This window comes from Varanus komodoensis, unplaced genomic scaffold (assembly GCF_004798865.1).
Source record: "Varanus komodoensis strain SLA01 unplaced genomic scaffold, ASM479886v1 scaffold34_1, whole genome shotgun sequence".
Taxonomy (NCBI): Eukaryota; Metazoa; Chordata; class Lepidosauria; order Squamata; family Varanidae; genus Varanus; species Varanus komodoensis.
Window position 1 is genome coordinate 7,667,102 of NW_025335854.1, and position 23,453 is coordinate 7,690,554.

Below are 23,453 nucleotides of genomic sequence, written 5' to 3' on the forward strand. Positions count from 1 at the left end.
GAACTCTCTCATTTTACTATAATTTCCTGTTTTGTGCAAATCAGGAATCTATGGTTACCAGCTTTGGAACAGGTTGGAATACTGAAGCAATTGTAAACCATGATGCTTGTATAAATGTCTTCAATAACTTCTTCCTCTTCTTTCAACGCACATTTTCACAGGCAACAAATTACACAAGTAATCATTCATGCAAAGCTAATAGTTGGTGAATACTGGGAAAAGACTATAGTCTTGTCTTCACAGAAATGTTTAGAATGGAGCTTTCTGCACATGGGAAATCAAAGCAGTGAGTGTAGAAGGCAGGCTTGACTTGGAAGTCTTGATTTGGAACATTTGACCTAAAATTCTGCTTATTAAACTATCATTAAACAACAGTTCCTGCATTTGGATATAAGGAATTATAATTTTAAAGACTGACCAAACTTGTAGGGGAGGATGCAAGTACAAAGCCAAGTAGAGAGCATCTTCAATTGCATTCTTGGCAGCTAATCTGTATTTCAACAATCTAGGAAATGTTAAGTCTGAACTGGGCCAGTCATACCTTAGCTCAGGTCAAGGTTCATAACAAGGTTGATCTAACTCAACAGCACTTACTGAAAGGCAGACTCATGTGCAGCTATGCACGATCACATGCCGCTACGTGCTATCACCAGGCAATGCAGGGCATGGCCTGTCCACACCCTGAGCAGATCAGTGTGACAGATGTTGGCTGGAACTCACCCAAGTAGTGTTGCCTCAGCAACATGCAGGTGTCTTCTGAGGAGTTACTAAAGCTCACTGGCCTTGGCCTGCTGCTAACCCCACCTCCTCTAATGAGTAGTCTGTGTTTTTTAAAGAGCTCTTGCTTAATTCTTCAGCTGCTGGTTCCTACAATGTGAGGATTACATGGGGGAGTCCCCTCCAAATCCAAGGAGTCTGGAAAAGCTACTAGTCCTGATGGCTATATGTCACCTTCAATATTAGAGGTAGCATGCTTGTGCAAAGCAGCTGCTAGGGAACATGAGAAAAGTGCTTGTGAACACAGGCCCAGCTGCTCTGCAAAGGCACCTCAAGATGAAGGAGCGCTTGCATCCATATATGCCCAGCCGCCCCTTGAGATCGGCAGGGGAGGCCCTTCTCCGGGAACCCTCCATGAAAGAAATTAGGAGGGTGGGTACTCGGAGGAGGGCTTTCTCTGCGGTGGCGCCTAAGTTATGGAACGCGCTCCCCAGAGAGGTCCGCCTGGCGCCGTCGTTATTTGTTTTTCGGCGCCAGGCGAAGACCTTTTTATTCAAGCGGCATTTTAACTGTTAACATTATTGGTTTTATCTGGCCAGGGCGGCTTATTTTATACTGTATTGTGGTATTTTAATTTAATATTTATATTTTAATTTATAATTATTGTGAGCCACCCCGAGGCTTCGGCGAATGGGGCAGCATAAAAATATTTTAATAAATAAAATAAATAAATAAGATGACATGGAAACTGATTTTGAGTTCCACGGGGAGGAGGGTGGGGTAGATGCTGCCAAGATGTCTTGGGCACAGCAGCAGGAGATAGCAGAGAGGAACTGTGACAGAGAGGAGGCAAGCTCCCTGGTGCTTAATCTGCTGGAGGTCAGACAAAGGGATCCCTCGGAGACTGCAGGACAACAGCCTTCCAGCAAGGTGGGGGAGTACAAAAAATGTAATGACCTCATACCTGATGATTCATTCTACTGGATTAGATGATTAGTAACGGAAGAAAGACATAAATGTGTCAGCACGCAAAGACTGCATGCATCCCTATAGCTTCCTCACTTGGCATGTACAACACCACCACTCTGAACTCACAAGAACCTGGCTTGCATATAACAAAAGCCCATGGTATAAACAACCAATGGACCATTGTGCACGACTAGAAGATAGACACACTGCTTCTTGCACACTTGCCCCTTCCAATTTTAAACAATAACCTATTATTAGCTCACTTGTAGGCTGTTAGCATGAAACAGATCTCTCAACCTTTATAGCATCTTCTGGGAAACTATTACGTCAGGTCAAGGGAAAAGTCTAGTATACACTGTGCCTAGTATTCTTGTAACATGGGCATTTATTAAGAATATGATTACCCCTCTCCACGCCGGCATATTTTATAACCCTTCTCTGAGCATGCCCAAAATAATCTTGTAGGGAGGAGGAGGAGGAATGCAAAGGATTCTTGATTGTTGTCAGGAAGATGGAACAGAATGGAAGGAGAGTACGTTGGGAGCAGTCATGGTTTAGGTAGTTGGAAAAGTGTCAGGTTTTGGGAAGAAATAATTGCAGCATTAATTCAATGTATTTATTTATGCTTGTTTTATTATATTGAAGGGCTGGGGGCTTCTCAGTAACATCTGGAGTAAAACAAGGGTGTCTATTATCACCACTTTTATTTATCACCTACATAGATAGTATAAACAAAAAAGTCAGGCTTAAAAACAGAAATAACAAACTACTCTGCAGATGATCAGGCATTGATAACAAATACAGCAAAGGAGATGCAGCAACATCTTATGTCCATGAACCAAGAAAGCAAGGCAAACAATATGAGAATCAGTAAAAGAAAGACTGAAGTAATGGCAATTGGAAGGAAAAAGCATATCATAAATATAGAAATAGAGCGAACAAGCATAAAGGCCAAAAAGCGCGAGGCAGACCCAGAGGAAGATGGAGAGACAACATCAAAGACATGCTACAACAGCATCACATAACAATGGCTGATGTCACCAAGAGTGCAAGAGCCAGAACTTTGTATAACACCAGAAGCAATAAAATAGGAAGTGAAAGAAAGAAAAGGGGTGGGGACATTTGTAAATGTTTAACTGAACAGTTTACACATTCTGAAGTCTAGTTTCACCAGTTTAGTTTTCCCTGACAGTAATTCTCTAGGGCAGTATACAGAAAATTTCTTTACTGAAATCTGAGGACATCTTGTTTGACAGGAAATAGGTATCTATATTCTTTTTAAGAACCATCTGTCCCAGAGTTTCATGCTTGTTTTTTCTGTAAACTTTCAAGAAGCCATTATTGTTACTCAATTCATAGGACCCAGAAGATAAGCAAGTAACTACGCTCTCCTTATTTTAGAGATTTGTAAACCTATTGGAGATTTTGTGATAAAAAATTGATCAAAATTCTGCAGATTTGTAGAATGGTGCTAAACTTTTTGAAATAACATTCAACAGTTCATACTGATACATACATCACAGTATTTCTTTTAAATAAATGTACTTTAAAAAATGCATGTTAAAGTGTATATTTAGCAGAGTGTTCCTTTTTTTGCAGCATACAATATTTGAAGTGAACTTGTAATAAACAGAAGCATCTCTATGTATCTTTGTAGCCTTGAATGGTGTGCTGGGGCCAAAACAGAAATTACCTTAAGAGACAAACCCAGCAGCTGCCTCTTCTCTTCCTTCTCACTTGTACTCTGGAGTAAAAGGGTAATTTCCACTTGCAATAAGCAAGCACAGCTTTAGTCACACAGACTCCAGGTGTCTATTCTAGTGAACAGGCCAGTACTGGATTTTGGTTCTGCACTCTGCTACTGACGGCCATTCAACTTTAGAGTAGCAGTGAAGCTGGAACTACCCACACACAACATACTGCGTAATGCCAAAGCGTGCCTGTCAAGAGCATCATCCATAATTACTCAAATTTTCCAATATTCTGTAGATGGAATAAATATGGAAAGTTCTCAACAAAACATGTTTAAGTGAAAAGGTTTTAGTAACAGAATAGTATATTGCTGTAGTTGAAAAATTCCCCTATTTTACTGTGAACCCCTCTCATTTAAATTGAGATTTTGCTGATACCTAGATTTTTGTTTTCAAATGCAGTTCTTGTATTTACATCAATAAACATTTATGAAATCTATAGCTGTATGGTTGCCATCAAGCTTCTTCCTTATTTTCTGAAGTCCATTATAGTTATATTTTCTTGACATACAAAAATATATTCTCTTCCCACTTCATTGAATTTCATGTAATACTAAGCCAAAAGCCCTCACTTAAACCAGAATATTCATTAATAGTGTTTTCCCTGCATATAAAACCATGCTGATTCCTCCTCAGAAATATTTATGTTTCTATCTGATGGCTAAATTTTATTTTTAATAATACTTTCCCATTTATCCAGAAAATATATTAAGCTAAATGGCCTATAATTTCCTGGATATCCTCGGCTCCCCTTTTTAAAACTGGCATTAGACCAAGCAATTTCTAGTCCTCCTGTACAGAAGAATATGTTACATTTTTATGTTACAAGATCAGCAACTTCATGGAGCAAACTGTCAAAGCACCATGAAACAGGCCCAAACCTAATGAAGAAATTTAACTTCTTTAATAATTTTCCATGTGCTTTGAGTATGTACCATTTTGCACTTCATGTGTGGCAATTCACATAGAATAGGTAACAAAATTCAGGATCTCCTAAAATCACAATATGCACTACAGGCAGCAAGCACAGCCTAAATGAGAGGTCCCCAAATCATTTTATTTTCAAAATCAGTCCATTATGGAAAAATATTACTGAATTCTTAAAAGAAAAATTAGCATTCCTGCAATCCTTTGCAGCCTCCTGATTTTCTCAAGCTTTTTTCAATTCCCTGCTACTGCTATGTGTTGGAAAAGAGGCCAGAATAAATCTTATTCAAACCTCAGGATATAAGGGGTTTTTTGGAAAATAAGCATAGTGCATCTCAGGAATCCATTTAAAATGTCAGCTGAAACTATGGATGTTTCTTTCCCTCCCCCTGGCTATGGGTCAAGAGCAGACAGAAAGAATCTGGGGTCTTCACTCAGTCAAATTCATTCACATTGTAGTTATCTAATCTCTTCTGGAATTTACCGCTTGTCAGGAAGTAGCTATTTGTCATACTTTACTCAGGGTCTCGGACTTCCTGAATGTAATACAAGAGCTTACGATAGCCCAAATTTACATGTCTAAGTAGACCTGGAGATGGATCCACGTCTCTGGAAGTTACTCCACTGATATGTCAAAATTGCCTTGTGAGATAGTGTAATCTTATAGTCTGTATGATTGACTGACATTCCTGTATCTTTTCTGCATATGCTGACCACAGAACTTTATTGTATTCTGTCCTTAATGGCTCTGTACGGGTGTACGTGACTGACAGAGTATAAAAATTGCCAGTAGTTGGATTAAAACTGCAGCGAGTTTACCTCTGCCTGCCCGGTAATGCCTTATCGTGAGTCAACCGCAGGAACCTGGGACAGACAATAAAGACACAGAGGTTCATAACGATTGATCTTTCCCACAACACAGAGTTTTATTTCCTCTCACAAATTGAGATTTCGGGATTCTGACATATGTAACATGTAATTTTCACTGTCTTCATTAGTAGTATTCTCCACTGTTAGGGTGCAAGACTAATTTCAAGCCATAGTTTGACAAAGGGCCTGTAAAGTAGAATCACAGAAAAACTATGGGAGGAAAGAGAAACACATATCCTACTACCAATTCCTTTGTGATTAAGATATCAATCTGCACAAGAAGGAGAAAGTGAGCTGCATCCAAAACACAGAATAACACAGAACTAAGTGCCCATGTGAATAAGAGTCCTAATGCATTCTCTAAGTTCTAGCAACACTGTGCCTATGATTCCATCTTACTTCTGCCTTAAAGGCTGCCAGTACCTTATGAGGCAATGAGAGAGAAAACTGCAGGTGCAACCTAACATTGGGAACACAGTGACCTCTGCCATTGCTTCTTTGCCATAACTTTTGAAGAATGGCCTCTGCACAGTGTACCATTACACTGAGATTATTAGCAGAGGGAATTCTCACTGTCACTACCTCCCTTGAGCTCTACCTGCTGGTGAAAAAAATGGGAGACAATTTGCAACAGTCAGCAGCAACAATACATTGAGCAATTGCTTGCAAGTCTATGTTCTGTATATATAGCAGAGTGTCTGGGAAGGACTATGTTAAAAGGAGACCTAACAATAAAAATCACGAAAGTAAAGACAGAGCTTTTATCTAGGATTAGATAATAAAGCATTATTTCCAAGAGAACAATGAGCCACTTGAGAGAAGCACTATATAATCTTTGAAAGCCAACTGCATTATGTATATCAGCACAATTAAACAGCTTGAATCTTTAAAGAGATACTATAAACCCAAACCAAGTTCTGAAATATCAGTCATAGGCAACTGAGGTCCACAATGCTTCAAACAGAGTTATAAAACAAGTTGATAAATAGTTTCTACTCTTTTACAAAAGATTATTGGTAGCAAAGCAAATTTACATTTACAATTTGCATTTAAATTCCAGAACTGTAATGGAATGTACATTTAAATTCCAGAACTGAGCACTGGAACTTTAAGCAGAGCTGAGGGAGGTGAAAGAGAATGGGGCCATTCCAGCAGCACTGTTGAAGTCCTCCTCCTTCAGGAAGCCTCTTCCTCCCTCAACTGTCACCAGCAGCAGCCATCCACAGCTGGCTGTAAGATGGCAGGGAGAAAAGGCCCATCCCACCAACCATACTAAAAACTGCTGATCCCCCATCTTCCCTCACCATTCCTTTTTCCTTGTGCACCTTTTTTTAACATATAGTAAACCTGTGGGCAAGGACTGCTTTGTCTTATATGGATGGTACTCTGGAAGCCATTCTGCCTGATCAGCAGCCTAAAATTACTTCAAATGCATTTTATACAGTTTCAAGCTACAAATCTGTTCCAAAGAGGCCCTTTTGTGATGCTGGACTTCGCCCATACACTCCTCAAGTTCTACAGATGCATTGTCTAGCAGGGTAGAGGAAGAGGTTAATTAAAATTAATTTAAGCTGCCTGTGCAGCTAACCATGTGGCCTATTTAGGTGGCAACATCAGTTGCCTATTTATTCATTCAAAAATTTTTATACGGTCCCATTACAGACATCTCGGGATGGTTTACAACTCTTAACAACTATTCACTACCTAATGATCAACATGCTGACGCAGTGCAGATGTAACATTCCCAATCCCCTAGATATGGTTGGGGAGCATGTATTATGTCAAGCATGAACTCGCCCAGTTTTCTTCAGTCATGGTTTCCTTTCATCATCTTACACTACACCCATATCATCATTAACTGTTTAAAGCAGGGGGTGGTCAACATGTCACCCACAGGGTACACGGAGCCCTTGCTACCCCAACACAGCAGCAATGCACAGTGGTAGAAATGGTACAGGTTACAACAGAAAATTTAGCTCATTGTAGCAGTTTGCCACTGATAATCAGCAGCAAATTTCTGGGTTTTTGCCACCAGCAAAATTTCTGTGTAATTTCTGCAAAGTGTGGGAGGGGTCCAGAAGGCAAAAATGGCCCCAGGCCTCCTGAAGTTGTCCGTCCCTGATTTACAGAATATCAGAACTGACCAGTAACTGTGGTTTGCAAAGCAAACTGGAGAAGAGTGGATAAATCTGAACAGCAGGTAGGGGCAAGAAAGTTGATCCTGCAGAACCATCTCAATCTCTTTACCATGATCAAGAGAGCTTGAGCATTTAAAATCTACCCAAGCTATACAGAACAAGCAGCAGTCTGACTTCTCTTCTCTTCACTTGGTGACAGATTCTATTATAACTCTTAAATCTATTTCTCAAATATCCCTTCAAAGATTAAGCATTTGTGTGTTCGTTTTCCATAAACACTTTTTACATGTGTAGTTAAATTGTTCCATCAAAGCCATGGAAAACATAAATTGCTTTTTAGATTAATCTAACACATATAAAACAAGCTTCAACCTGTAACCTGAAATGTTATGCCTATGCTATCCCACCTGCTAATGACTTTCTCTGAGGCAATTTTTATATTCATTTTAGCTACAAGTGGCTACATGTGCTATCTGGGGCAATACACACACTCCTTGGAAAGAACGTAACATTCCACTCACATCTTGGATTTCAAATCAGAAGCAGGCTGCTGCTGCTCTTCTCATATTTTCAGAACAAGTGTGCGGTGGCAAATGCAAACAAGCAGCTGCGGCCAACTCTGGTTCCTTGTATGAACTTTTTTTAACTACTGTGTATTGTGAAGAATTTTGTTTGTACACATACTTTTTTTTCAAGTACTTGTGCTTGTAATATATAAAACAGCCATCAGATGCTAGATTTACCTACAAGGTATGTCTTGGATGTAAAAAACTTGTCTAAGAAAATTTATCATACTCCAAACAATTGAATTACATTCCAATTTGCAATTTGCAATCTGCAAACTTAACACACAGGTATAATGAGGAAAGGTAGGTATAACAAAGTCTGAGAGAATGTGTTACAGCTTTGTGAACCTTGAGTCTAGCGAATCAAAAATAACTACCACTATTATAACCCTACAGTACAGTACTGACTCATGAGATTAGATGTTTTGCAGATGAAAAGATGTTCAAGCACACACCAACATAAAATATTACTCCCTTGTAGAGATGTGCAAGGAGTCTGCCTTGTGCTGAACCTCCGGATTACCATGTCTTGGCTTCCCAGTGGCCTAAAGTGTAAGTTCCTGGCAAGCAAGCCCAGAAGTGCCCATGAACCCTGGGCACTCACCAGTAACTGAGCCAGCAACAGCAAGTGGAGGATAAGGTTGGTCAAAAGGAATGGCAGCTGGCATGCCCAAGCAGCACATGCTGCTCAAGTGCCGGAGCGGCTGCTCAAAGAGTGGCCGCCGTAAAAGGGTGGCCACAGGACTCCCGAGAGGAAGGCACGATCTCCTTCCAGCTGGAAGCAGCGCCCACTCACCTGCCAGAGCAGCCATGCAAACAGTGGTCAGGGAGGGGGGTGGAAGCTGATTTCCTGGAGCGTGCCTTGTGACCAACCTTCTTCGGTGCACAGAGTGGCTGCTCTAGCACACATGCAGCCCTTGCCACCAGACGGGGAGACTGCTTTCCTGGAAGACACCCCATGAATGAGTGCCCTCCCAAAAAACAGCCTCATCACCAGCACTGCACAAGTAGTGCCTCTCTTCTGCACCAGCTACAGCCGGCCTTTCAGGGTGCTGATGTGGAAGAAAGCAGTATAGCTAGGGCTGGACGAGCATTCATAGACTTCTTCTTGCCTCTGATTCTACAGCTTTTCTTACAATATGTTTTGTGTACAGAGTGAACAGCTAAGGGAGATAAAATACGGGTTATGCATCAGGATTATCAAGTGTCAAAGTACCAGGTAGATTTCCCATCCAGAGAGACAGGATTTTGACAGGGACCACACTTTGCTTTGTAAAACGAAGGTGTGAAGTGGCCTCAGCTTTCCTTCACTGAGAAAGTCCAAGCACATCGAATCAGCAGCATAGGGAATTCTTGCTGTTATTTCTGATGGAAGAAGCAGGGTTTACACTACCAAGCCCATACAGGCTGTGGATGCCTCTGCAGACTGGATGCAGAACTTGATATTGTACATTCTGTAATTCAGCATCGTTAGATTGCTGAGCACTGCCTCAATGTACTTTCCAGTTTTCTATTACATTTCTGTGATTATTCACTCTCCCCTATATCTGAGCATACGTAATAGTTAAATCACTGTTTCTAATTCTCCAATAGTTTCTATCTTATTTCATTTTTAAAAGCATATAAACTCTAAGAATCATTTTAAAGTTTTGAATTTACACGATTTTACCTCTATTTTATTCTCAGCAGCATCTACTATCTTCATCCAGTTAATCAACTATGAATTACATTCTTTTCTTCTAAGAAAAGTCTTTGTATGCTTATTCCTAAAAATTATTTACTAGTATGCTTCCCACCACATGCACCAATGGCTTTTCCAAGAAAGATGTGAATTATGTGAAAGATGTATATTTTACAAATACAGCATAGCCTTCATGGCATTAGATGCCATTTGTAAATAATATATTTATTTATTTATTTATTAAAACATTTCTATGCCGCCCCTTGCCGAAGCCTCGGGGCGGCTCACAACATAAAGCACATAAACATATAGCACATTTTCCTTTACGAAAGGAGAACATGTTTCACAGGTCTTTTAAACCAAATTGTAAAACAAGTCGCTTTTTGTTGACATACGAGTATAATTTCAACTAGATCATGACAATTTCTGCAATTACACTTTTTTAAATTAATACTTCAGTTTGTTTCTAACACCATAAGAGTACATTCCAGTCAAGATGTTCATAAGTCCCTGAACTGGAGGATTACAGCCATCCCATGCACAGCATGAATGGGACCTTCACGTTCCCATTCCTCCTGCACTGCATTTCTACTGAGCAGCCATTTTCAGCCATCCAGCTAGGGCACTTCAGAGGGGTAGGAAGGAGGCTGCAAAGGACACACGTACACTGACATCTTTGCTCTGTCCACTCTTCCCTCCTGCCCCAGAAAGCCCCTTTTAAGCCCTGCTGAGATCAACTTCCTGGCCATACAGAGGCAATCACTGTGCGTTTTGCCTGATAGCTGCAGGGGGAGATGAACTGGAACACAGATTTCCACCTGTGAGATCAGAGCTCTGTCTCCAGTCTTGCAATACAAAGTATCTTATAATCACTTAAACTATATAATCTGTTGGTTCCATTGTCCAGATTCTGGCTGAACATAAGGAAGAACGTATTGCCTGTTAGAGCAGTATGACAATGGAACCAACTACTTAGGGAGGTTGCAGGGTCTCTCACACTGGAGGCATTCAAAATGCACCCGGGCAGCCATCTCCATGACGCACACACAAAGGACGAATCCTCCCACACAAGGCTCCAGATGGGCTGAAGATGCCAGTGCTTCTACAGGGTGCACTCAAGAAGGCAGAGCAGGTGTTCTACCATACTGCCTTCACCTGTACTGGACATCCTCTTCCCCATCATTTAGGTAGTGCTGCACAGGTTTTTTTTCCAGGTACCACATCTATACATAGTATACTTGCAGAGTGCCTTCAGACTCCAGGTGAAGTTCATTCAAGTCTGGGGTCAGCTTCTTCAAGCCTTGATCTTCCCTTTTAAGGAGAATATCGTTAACATCTAAGAGATGGGGCCATGTACGACTATGGCAGGTAAGTAACTTTAACCTGCACCATTCTTTAGCTAACTCACTCTCAAACAGTCCTTGAGATCATGGTGGTCCCTCCCACCAGCTATTCCTCCCTGTTGCCTGCACAAGGCAACTCATCCTTCACAAAGGACCTATCATAGGGAAGCACAATTCTCCCTGTACAAGTGTACAATTAACTGCACGTGTAACTGCAAAAGCATATTCTCTCTGTTCTAGAGAAAGGCCTGGGCCAGGAACTCACTGTTCAGAACACTGTCTGTTCTGCTTTGCTTCTGATTAACTTCAAGTAACCTCACAAGATCTTGACAATAGGCACACAGAGAGGTTTCCATAAATATCCTCAAGTATGTTCTGTAATTATGTCTTTGTTTGATCACAGTAATGGGGTTATAGACTGCATCAGGCAGCCCTGAATCTCCAGCTTACGGTGACTCAATGTATGAAAGCCCTTCGTAACATCCTATCCATGACATCCCTGCTTAGCTGTTCTGAATTCAAGGCTGTGGGTTCCTTTAAGGAGACAATCGGTTTCTTATTTGGCCTTACTTTTCTTCTTCTGCCTTGGACTTTCCCTAGCATGTCTTCTCCAGTCTGGCCTCCTGGTGGCATCGCTCTCAGCTTCCCTGACACTTTCAAACCCCCTAGCCATCTTAAGGTGTGCACAACTATGGCTATATATGCCCACAGGCCTTTCTTCAGGCTCACCAACAGGCCTCATACAGCCTGTCATCCTGCCATGGGGTCCCTAATTCACCAGCAAAACAGCATTTACAGCTTTAGGATGGCAACTTAAGGTGCACTCTCCTATATGTTTAGATAGGAAAAGGCCTCTAACTTCCTGCATCCCCCTAGACAGCCATGCATGCTGGCTGGAGATGTCTGGAACTGCAAGATTCTTTATGTCTAAATATGCATAGGATTGTGCCCTAAGATGTTTTAAAATATCTGACCAAACAAGTACACTTTTATCTGCTGGTTTTATCCATTGTTTTTGCAAATATTGACTGAAATTCTTCATTTTAAAACCCTGTATTGTAGACTACTTAGGAACTATTTCCATGAAGGATCACACAGAAATACAGCTGTGCTGTAACTCATTTCCAAAACAGAGTATTTTGTTTCAGTAGTGCCTTTTTTACAGATTTCTCCTAAGTTTTTGAAAAGCTACAATCCTCAAAGTTGTTATAATTTGCACTCTTAAGAAAGGCAAGGCATCTATGATTATGGTATTTTAAAAAAAGTCAAATGATTATATTCAGGTAACAACAAGAAGAAAAAAAGTAACCAAGAAACTATAAAGCAGCTTTTGACACAGAAAATGTAGGTAGACTAGATTATAGGCACAATCCTATGCACGCTAAGATGGGGGAAAAAAAACCTCCCATAACTCCCAGTAAGCTCGGTGGCTGAGTGGGGACTGGAATACACATCTCCTGAGCTGATTCTGTTATCTATTTCACTTTTTGAGAATCAAGACAAAGTTGAAGTAGGCAAGAGAAACATTGGAGAAGAAAAGGCAAGATAAATCATCCCACTTGCATTTTCCTGTATTCTCATACTAAGTCTACATGTCTGTATCCATTTACCCACATGCAAACCCCACTGAACACAATGGAATTTATTCAACAGGACAGAAGTACAGGATTGTGCTGTTAGCCTCAAGCTGCCATAGAAGCTAGTGATAAAAAGCTCTTATAAGAAGATTTTTAAATGTATTTCCTCTATAGACAAAAAGGTAAGCATGCAAATTATTAGTGAGATGAAAAGATGCAGATTTTGCTTGCAAGAATGAATCAGCAAAAATAGCCCATTTAGTTAATTAACACAACTTGATAGTCAAATTCAAGCCATCTTTCAAGATATATATGAAAAAATATGAAGGGACTTAAATTAACCCCTTTTCTTGCTGCTTAAAATCATGATTTAAATCAACTATTTGAATCTTGATCTAAATCAATCCAGTTTACAGAGAAATAATCAGATATCAATTTTACAGATAACAATAATAAAATTGTGTGTGGATTGTCTATTACATGTCTATCCCACCTGCTTTCCTCTTGCAAGCAATTCAAAGTGACTTAGAGGGTCCTCTTCTCTATTTTATACTCACAACAACTCTGTGAAGTGGATTAGTCTCACAATCAGTGACAGGCTCGAAGTAATAAAGTGAATCTCATGTCTCGGTGGTAACGAGAACCCCTATTTCCTAAATCTGAGTGCAGCACTCTAACCACTACAGCACAGTTACATTCTTTCAAACACTGCACTTCGGAAATGAAAAATCTAGAACAAAAAAGTGACCGTTGTAAACAATCCTCATTTTAAAGCAGAATATGTAAATATCTCACACCTGTTTTGGTCAAGAATCATTAGGACCCAGAGAAGCTGATGAGTGCACACAGAGTGGTGGGGTAGTAGTCTTGTTTTTCCTCTGAAATGTAATCATGTTTCTTCATTGTTTGTCTTTTTATGACTATAAGATTACATACAATATCCAACAGTAAGTTTTCCCACCTAAATTGCATCATTGTGGGTTTCCTTGAAATGTTGCTTTAGGAGTCTGTATCATACCCACAGCATTATTTACAGAAAGGTATACTTTTCCCTCTGGCTGGGACTCTCTTTACGCATCATTCACATATCCCCTGCGGGTAAAAAGTATAACCAACTACTCTAATATTTAGTTTTTATTTATAGGACTGGCTAGAACATAACAGGTTCAAACCTTAGGCTCATGCAGAATCCCCGTGTTCTAACTGCCTACATAACCTTCAGGCAGAACATAGTTTACCATCCTATCCACATTGATAGCCCACAGTTCTGCAGAAATAGGCATCTTTAGTCTCCATGGTTGTGTTTCAGTCTGGCCAAACTGAAGAATATAATAAACTTCTATTTTGAATTAACAGACTTCCCAGCACAGAATGTGTTTAGCATGTCCCATTTCTTACATAGACCATACATAACCATCACAGATCCAGGCACCATATAAACAGCCATTCCCAGACTGAGCACAGAAGGCTAATGATAAACATCAGGTACATGCTGCATACCAAATTGTCTCAAGTTGTTCTTGTCAGGATTGGGAATTTTTGTGGGCCCTGGAGGGCACCTTTCCACCTCTTGACACCCATCCCAATGTGAGGTCTGCAGTTTTTTAAATTTTAGCAGTTTGAAACCTAGCACTTCTGGCTTTGGGAGTTATTTCCCCAAACAAAACTACTTCTGGCAAGGCTAATACTGCATATGAAAGGACTTGGTTTGACTGAATGTTTCCCCCTGAAATTTTGAAGCAGCGTAAGAATGGATTTCAGATTTAGGTAGTACAGATAATTTAAGACTTAACCTATCCTGTAGCAAACTGTAACAATCTGCATATAGTTCTTGTGCTGCTGAATGTCAATCTGCACACCAGTATTTTGACATACAGTCTTCAAATACAACATACATACTTATACTGTTTGTTGTATACTGTTAGCTGCTTAGAGAGTCCTGTCAGGCTACTGACCAGCATATAAAGTCAAAAATATATAATATGTAAAATTTGTCCAAATTATTTTAATTCTTTTCCTGGAGGTCTGGTCCAACTCATGGTTGTCAAAGGAGACTAAGATGACCTTGTAAGCAAACCTCCTTTTGTGCCTTTGTTTGGGACTCAAAAGTACCCAACAGAACTAATGCAAATTTGGGAATTCTGATCCCAGGGCTTTGACTTACAGAAAGAAACTATAAAATGCAGAAGGCTGAAATATAGGGGCATTTTTTTTACCAGTCTGAATTTGAAATGATCCTAGAAGGACTAGATTGTAAGTCTATTTATGTGTAAATTACATAAAAGAATGTAAAGCTGGTGTTGTCAAGACACTCCACAATGCAGGAAGAACAATCAAGGGTAGTTTGTTGGGCATTTTTGGTTTTTTTCCAGTGAGGGAGCAGCAGGGGCAATTTTAGCAATTGTGACAGAAGATTCAGGGGGACACAGGTCACCTGGGTGTTGCATATATTTAGCTGTTATCTGATGTTTTAATATTGTGCTTTATTTTTTTTATCAGTTGATCGTGGAAGATTTTTGTGTGGAAAAGGTGCCTATTATATAAAATAAATAGCTTATTTGGACAAATAAAGTATTGCTTTGGCTCAGGAAATGCATATGGAAAGGAAAAAACTGTTTTAATGTGCATTCTAAACAAACTGCTGCATTGATCAGACTTTCCTTAGAGAACTACCTTATGTATCCCCCAGTATATAAATTTTGTTGAGTTCTTGCCCCTGATATATGCAAGTATAAAGCTGATGAGGATTGGAATCAGCAAATGCCAAGATTAATCAATATTGCAATGAGATCTTTAGCTGAAGTATCTTTTTGGAAGAGTTGGACCCTTAAGAGCTCTTTTTTCCATTAACATAGGAGGAGAAAAAAAATGCAAGAGATTTTCAATTCTGCTTTTTTCCATTTCAGTTCTAGCATGCAACATAGGCATAGCTCACTATAAAGAAAAATATATAAGCTGCCTTTTCAGTGATTCTGCTCTCCAGTTCTGCATATAAAATAATTTGAATGCCAAATCAAAATTTTCAGCTTTTTTATGGTGAAGCAGTTTCCACTAAGCTTATATAGTATATCAGGGTGGGCAGCTGCAGGAGATCCAGAGCTATCGTGCCTCCCCCGCCCTCCCATCACTCTCCCAGTGGGCTGGCATTTGCAAGCACCTTAAAAAATCCAACATAAATAATGTTCTGATGCCAAAATTCAGTGGCAAACCACTCCGTAACACAAAAAGGGTCAAATTTAGCTTGTCCTGATGTTAAATTAGCCCCTTTTGGCACTCTGTAGCACTAAAAGTGGGTTATTTTTTGCCCCATTTTTTAAACCTGGCAACTTGGCATGGGTTCTATGTTGCTCATGGGTACAGTATAAGAATGGCTACTGGTGAATTTACAAATTGCTTTTATCCCTATGGATAACAGGCAAATAGCAACTGTCTATTGAAAAGGCAAAAATGTAAATTTTAGGAATAAACAATAACAGAAGAGCTGAATGCCTGTAAGAAAATTGAGATTCCTACACTATAGTAAGATATACTGAGAGGCATCTTATTAGACATCCATTCCCTGCTCGGGTAAGTTTTTACTACAGTCTAATGAAGGCTACTGTCTCTGGCTAGATAGGTATTTTAACAATGCATGCATGCGCCCTCACCCTCTCTCTCTCTCTCACACACACACATTTTGTGTACACTCACACACTGAGTGTAACAGACAGCAAGTTCAAATTGGCCACTTGCAACTAGAAGTGCAAACAGCACAAGAAAACAGAGAGAGAGAGAGGGAGAATCCAAGTGGCTAACTATTCTACCACATCTTTTGATATTCACCTCATTTTTTTTTCTGTCTGTGACTTTGACAATGCACCCTAATGCATCAAAGAAAAGCTAGGGCAAATGTATACACCATAGTTCTACAAAGCCAACAAATTGTTTCTTCTGTCTTTACTCAAGACATGCCTATAGAGCAAGCACTTGTCCCTAGATGGATACAAGCTAAGTATGAATTCATACATCAGGTCTTTCACAGCATCACTCTGTTTGGTCATTCTTTACACTGTGTGATTTGCCATAGGTTTTTAGCTGTTTTTAACCTTTTAATGTTTTTCTGATATTTTTATTGTATTTTTATCATTTGTTTTTATGGATTGTGCAAACCACCCAGAGAGCTTTGGCTACAGGGTGGTATAGAAATGAAACAACAACAGCACATGAACTCAGCTGTGTATCTTTTCCAAGAATACTCTGGAAAAGCCCATACTCTGAAGAGAAGTGCATTGACACACATTTCAACATGCACTGTGGATAGTGACAATATGCCACCCGGACACATAGCTGAGGATACTTTTTGATGGTGTATTATCAAACAGTAGTACTGCCGTATGCAAAAAGGCATGCCAGTTTGTGATATGAGCTAACATTCCTACATGAATGGACAATACACAATTCTATCAGGATTTCTTTATTGATATTTCCATGTATGTGCCACCAAATGCTTGAAAGTCTTTAGGCTGCTGAAAGTTCAAGGATTCTCATACGCCCAAGTGCAATGGACATCCAATGCAATGTAGGAGAAGTTACAGCAGTGATCTCCTTCTCCCCCTTCACCCGCTCTGTATTTTGGCTCAAGGAGCTTCTTACTCTATCAATCCGGAGCATCTTGAAGGAAGGAGGGAGGAGGCTTGAAGAGGTTCAAGTTTCCTTGTATCCTAGCTGTACCTGTCTTCGCCCCTTCTTGCACACAAACCATTCCTTTTTATCCCTCCACAGTGTTGTTTTTATAACTTTATATAGATTCTACGTATCAAACTATATAGTCTTAAGATACCTGACACCTGATTCTAAGCAAAATGAAAAATACACCTCACATAGACACCTGTTGGTAATCAAGGTCAGAGGCTGGCATTTGGGCACCCTGGACTGCATAAGGCATCAGCAAAATCTAAATAATTTCTGGCAGAAATCATGATTTAATAAACTGTATAAAAGTGATTACTTGCATGAGCTCTGAAATAAATGAAGCTCACTGAGGAGGTAAAACATGACACAATTAAGGTTCAAAAGGAATAAAGGCTGTAGAAACCAAATTCAATGGTAACTATGATTACCAAGGGAGGACAAAAGAGAAGAGAAGGATGGGACTGTCTAGGCAAATATGCCTTTCATGAAATCTATTACACTAGCAACAACTAGGCTTTCATGCATCTTTCAATTTTAAGCAAACAGGAGCACGTTATGTTGCAAAGGGGAGCTACTGTAACCCTCTTGCAATTATTTATGGGTAGATTAAGTATGAAGTTGGGCATTATAAACACCAAAGAATTATAAAATCAACACTGTAAACTAGAATGGATGTACTGTTATTACTAGATTTTATTATGAATTTTGTACTTCTGCACATGCATATCACTAAAGTGCATCCTAAGAATACGACATGCATCAGTGCTATTTGCTGCCCTGTTATATCACAGTGACTGACTTACTTCCCTGAGCAGCTCCAATCCCATATGTTTTATTTACAATAGATCAACATGGAGCCAGAGGCAGCAAGTTCAGAATCAAAAAGATCAGAAGAATGCCTGTTCATCACAGGACATGGCATGTATTCTTGTTTTAGCTGGGTTTGTAAAGGAAAGCCAATCACAATGAACTAATTAATCTTGCAGCCACCAGCAATATAGGAAGTTATTAATCTGAACTGCTGTACCCTAGCACAGTGAGTATTCCCAAGGCTACCAAGAAGCTTCCCCTTCTTCTTTCAGTAATCAGCACCAGGAAGTTGGATGGCCAGACAGAATCCCAGATGCTAATGCAGACCTGCCCTAGTTGTTCAACCTTCTCTTGAGCAGCCACACTACACAACAAATTTGAACAATTCACAAGAGCTGTGCATTTTAAGACTGCAAGGAAGGTCATGTCAAGCAGAAGCAGTAACACAGAAGCCTTAATGAAGCAGAAAGACAATTGGTAAGGGTTTGATGCTTGAGGTCTGCAGAGAAAAGGCCATGCAAAAGACATCATCCCTGTTTAACCTGTCTCAGTGAAAAATTATCAATCTTAAAACAAATCTGTTCCCGACAGCCCACATCCCCACACAATCACTAGGTTCTTGATAGAAATGGAAACTGGGGGTGGGGGCACACAGACAAACATGGCATGCCACCATGTGGCCCATGCAATTGCCTATTCCTACCCCATATCAACTTGTCACCTTTGAAATTAACAGCTCATTTCTTACAGTTCTAACCTGTGCTTTGCATTTTCACTTAAAGTGCAAATTCAGTCCACATACATATTTTAGAAAGAGATGAAATAAGGAAGACATCTCTCAGATGCAAAACTCAGTTATCCACATGAAGAATAAATAGCAGGTTAACCAATATATTTAAGAGCAAAGGTTGCAACCAAATCTTTCTCACCACTTTTCCTTCTAGTAAGAGGGCACTACTTTGTAAAACAATATTTACAGTGGTACCTTGGCTCACGAACTTAATCTGTTCCATTACTCTGGTCGCGACCTAAATTGGTCATGAGCCAAGTCAAATTTCCCCATAAGGGTCAATATAAATATGGTTAATCCGTTCTGTTAACTATTTTTTTTTTACTCACAAAAATTTGAAACAAAGTGACAAAGAACAACAAAGATCATGGTCCTCCCCCTCCCCCACCAGTGATTGTGTGGGGGGCGGGGAGATGGCCGCAATCGTGCTCGGGGTGGGGGGAGCCAGGCGCAATCGATCCTGGATGTTCTCAGGCGGAGAGGCCTGCCGCAATCACGGGCGTGCTGGAGGGGGGAGATGGGTGCGATCCGATCGTGGCCATCGCCTCTCAGCATGACTGCAATCATGCCTGTGCAGGGAAGGTGGGTGCATTCATGATCATCACCTGATGCGGAGTTTGCGGCCTGCGGCAAAATTTTTATGAAATTTCTGTTCGCGACCCGATTTGGTCATGAACTGAGGCATTCGTGAGCTGAGGTACCACTGTATTAGGGCAGAGACCTATGTTTTATTTATGTTGCAAAACATGGCAAACTGGTGACATGCCACAAGACCTGACTGTTCTTTCTGAAAAATACTAATAGAGTATATATTTGAATATATTTTGAAAGTTCACGCTTTCAATCTATGCTTTACAGATTAACCATATAAACCAATATATACTTTAAGCACAAATTTTCTCTTTATAATCTATTTTGACTTATCTTTATATGATAAAGCATCTTACAGGACAGGGCTTAGCCTTTCTACACAAACATTTCAGAGATTGTACATCCTATATTTCTCTTCCAGTGCTAGTCAGCTCTTGTACCAGATTTAAAATGCTCTATATTGTAGTCAATTACCATTCTATATTGTTCATACAGTTCTCTTCTAAACTTCTATTTGCTAAATCATCACACTATCCAATACTTCTGTATTGCAACCATGAAGATCCATTTAGAAATGGTGTGACTTAAGTTCATGCATACAAGCATTCTGCATATACCTCATGATCGGAAATCCCAGTGTCCAAAGTACACACATCCTAAAAGAAACCCAAACACTCCTATACAAAAGATACATTGTACTTCCCACTGATACAAATTATCTAGCGATAAAAATCTTGTTTTCCCTTTTTACATCCATTTACAGACCACATTCACTTAACTACACCAAACCATATTAACTCTCTCCATGCTGAAATTTATATTTCACCCTGGAAGTATGTTGCATGCCTCACTGTATGCTGCAAGAGGAAACAGAGTTCGGACTTTTAGGACAGAGTCTCACTTTTCAAAACCCTTCTACTCATATGCAAAGCACAAAATCACCAAGTGAAAAATAACCAAAGAAGATTCAAAGGCACTTACACAATACATTACTTTCTACATTAAAAGTACTATTCTGTAGTTCACTATTCAGTCACTAATATTCCATTTTGAAAATGCTTTACTGATACAGTTTTTAAAATCAGCAGCCTGCATGTAAATAGGCACTAAGAAAGGTAAGAAAGGTAAGCAAGGTAAGAAATTCAGCACTTTATCACTGCAATACATTAAAAGCAAATGCCTAAGAAATCTGTTTCTCAACATGTAACTTCGCTTAACTTCCTGCTTATTGTGCCAAAGATAGAGGCCTAGTGGGCTAATCTTCAGCCTGTGGAGCAACTAATCCTGGTAACGTAGCATCCAGAGCCTGCATTATCCCTCCTGTTCCCCTCTTCTGGCTAAGCTCTACCCTAATCATGGGAAACATAAATAAAGGTCCACTAGTACACTGCCCTGTTTTGGGAGTGGGCGAACTCTTCTGCATTCACTTTCATACTGCCTATGTAATTAGCCATCCCACACACCAGAAGCACAGGACAGATCAGGCCTTTTATTTCAACAATGGGCCCTCCATTACCACCTTATTCTCTTACCTGTTCAGTCATGCATGCATTTTGGCAGGACAAAGTTTTCTTGCTGAATTAAGTGTCAAGCTATTCCTTTGGGTTTCATGCGCATCAGTTCAAAAAACAAAAAACAAAAAACAAAAAACTGAGCCCAAAGGCTTTATGGTAACCATGGTAAAATTATCTTTCTGAATAATCTACATGGCAAACTGACAGAATCAACAGAATAGAAATTATGTGGGGTCATTCACTGAAGGAAAGGATGTGCCAAATTCTTGCAACAGACTGTTTTTTGCTGATGTTGCTTCCAGCACTCTGCCTGGGGCATGCTGGGAATTGCAGAGCATTTTTTCCCCCGTGTAAGCATGCATAGGACTGTGCCCTTAACTAATTTCACATAAGTGCATTTAATAAAATATAAAACAGGTCTTTTTCCTACTAAAAATACAACTACAGCTCATTATGTATCAGTAACTAGTAGGCTCTGCAGCACAACTAGCCCCAGGTGGGGAATCACCTGGCCCAAACAAGTAGCCAAACTAGAGGCAGATGCAGCTGGGCCCATGGACCTCCAATGAGTGTACTTTGGCAGTACAGCAGCTGAGCAAGGGCTGACCTTATTGTTTATCTATCTCTATTCAAAAAATACTTTCCAATAAAGTTAGCTACTGGACAGTACAACCGATACTTTTTCAGGACGAATGACTGCTAAACCCTAGTGGTTATGCTGACTTTAAGAGGCACTAGGACCCTGTGAAAGTTGTAGGCTTCCCTCCTCAGTGTATGGTAGATAGAGCCTTTAGCCCTAAACATGGGAAAGGAAGTAAGAGCAATAATCTTTTGCTCTTTAGTTTCAGGAGATTGGGGGGATTCGACAGTGAAAGATTTAAAACAGCATACCCATTGTGGCATATACAAACCTCCATCACATACCCAAATATAGGGCAACATAAGGGCCATAATTAGACAATTACAAACTACCACAAGCTTGGGAAAAGAAGGAAAACAATACCCAGTGCCTTATACCAGTGGGGGTGGAACCTGTTAATTCATTCAGTCTGGAGAGGACTCTAGATAGACCTATGTATGGGATCATGGGAAAAACATTTCACCTCTGCCCCAGAACGGAGCAATTCACAGGTATCACCATGTCACTCTAGAGGCAAAAAACAAGGAATCCTTTAGCATGTCTGGCTGGGTAATGCCAGGAGTTGTACTTTTTTCTTTCTAAACATGCATAGGATTGTACTCTCTAAAGTCTAAGTCAATCATTCAAACTTTCCTAACCAAAGCCATTTACCAGATGATAGCAGGTCACCTAAGTGGCAGGTATGTGCATGCCTGTTTATCCCAAACATACATCCCGAGTACAAAGGAAAGGAAACCAGACCAGTTAGCTTTACAGTTTTGCTTTTTACAACATGAGGCCAAAAGGTCAGCCAATGTGGTGTGCCAGAATTACTGCATATCACAAACGAATACAGAATCACCTGTATTGGCAAATGTTTATGAATAACTCTCGATGAGAATATATCTATGTCTTTTTTTCTCTCTCTTTGGGGCCCACGGTTAATTTACGGTTGAAAAGGTTACATGCCTATTAGGCAAAAGCTTTGCAGTTACAGTCGGGAGAAGGAAGCAGGTTGCTGTTGCTGCGCTTTATATCCTCGCACCGGGGCTGTTTTCCAAGGGATTAAAAACTCCAATAAATTCCACGTCCATCACACCGGCGCAAGATTCCCGGGACGCCTCGGTCTTGCGCAGCCCCCAAGCGCCCCCCCCCCCGCTTCCTCGCGTCCGTGGGAGGAAATAGGTGGGCTTGGGTGGGGGGCACTGGACGACCCCGTTGACAGGAAGGGCGCCTCCCGCAGCCCCGACCCCCGCCTGCAGGGCGGCGGCGAGGCCAGCGGGGCCCCCCCAGCAGCGAGAGGAGGACGAGCAAGGGAGAAGCCCGCGCTCGCCCCCCGAGAGACCCGGCGAGCCCGAGGGCCGCCAGGGCGGGCATTCCTCGCCCACGCGCCCGAGCCCCGCCGCCGCCGCCGGAGTCCTGCTCCGCTCCCTCACTCACCTGCCGACGACGGGAAGCGGCCGCCGCCGCCGCCGCTGCAGGCGAGACGAGCCCGCACGCCGCGACCGAGGGGGCAGCCGTGCCGCTGGATGCCTCGCCCGCCGCCGCCGCCGCTTCTCTCATTCAGCCCCGGTGGCCGCTTATCCTCTATGGAGGTTGGTTGGGGGGGTGGGGAAATCTCCCTCCACGCGGACACGCACGCGCGCGGCCGCGCGCCAGCTGGAAAGGCGGTGGGAAGCGCGGCGCATGCGCAGGCGCAGGCATTCCTTTCTCCTGGAATTCGGCTTGATGGGAGCGAGGAGCGCGCAGGCGCGGTCGAGCCCGACCGGGGTCTGCTCGAAGGCGAGGGGCGCGAGCGAGCAGGCTGCCGAGCGATGGGGGGGGGGGTCTGGATTGGTCGCGGCTGCGCCCGCCGCCCCTCCCCCGCGCGCTCTCCCGCCCAACGGCCGCAACGGCCGCCGCAACGGGTCTCCTCCGGC

The 23,453-nt window shown here is 41.3% G+C and overlaps 1 protein-coding gene across 6 annotated transcripts in view; it reads right to left on the minus strand.

Moving 5' to 3' along the window:
* The window catches only part of RALGPS2 (Ral GEF with PH domain and SH3 binding motif 2), a 95,419-nt gene extending 72,225 nt beyond the window's left edge, over positions 1–23,194 (minus strand). For all 6 annotated transcript variants that reach the window (XR_006415580.1, XM_044439149.1, XM_044439148.1 and 3 more), the window contains exons 1-2: positions 23,175–23,194; positions 22,975–23,090 (exon numbers count right to left, since the gene is read on the minus strand). The gene's annotated coding sequence lies outside the window, so the exon portion shown is untranslated. The remainder of the gene's footprint in view (positions 1–22,974; positions 23,091–23,174) is intronic.
* Between the last annotated feature and the right edge of the window lie 259 nt (positions 23,195–23,453).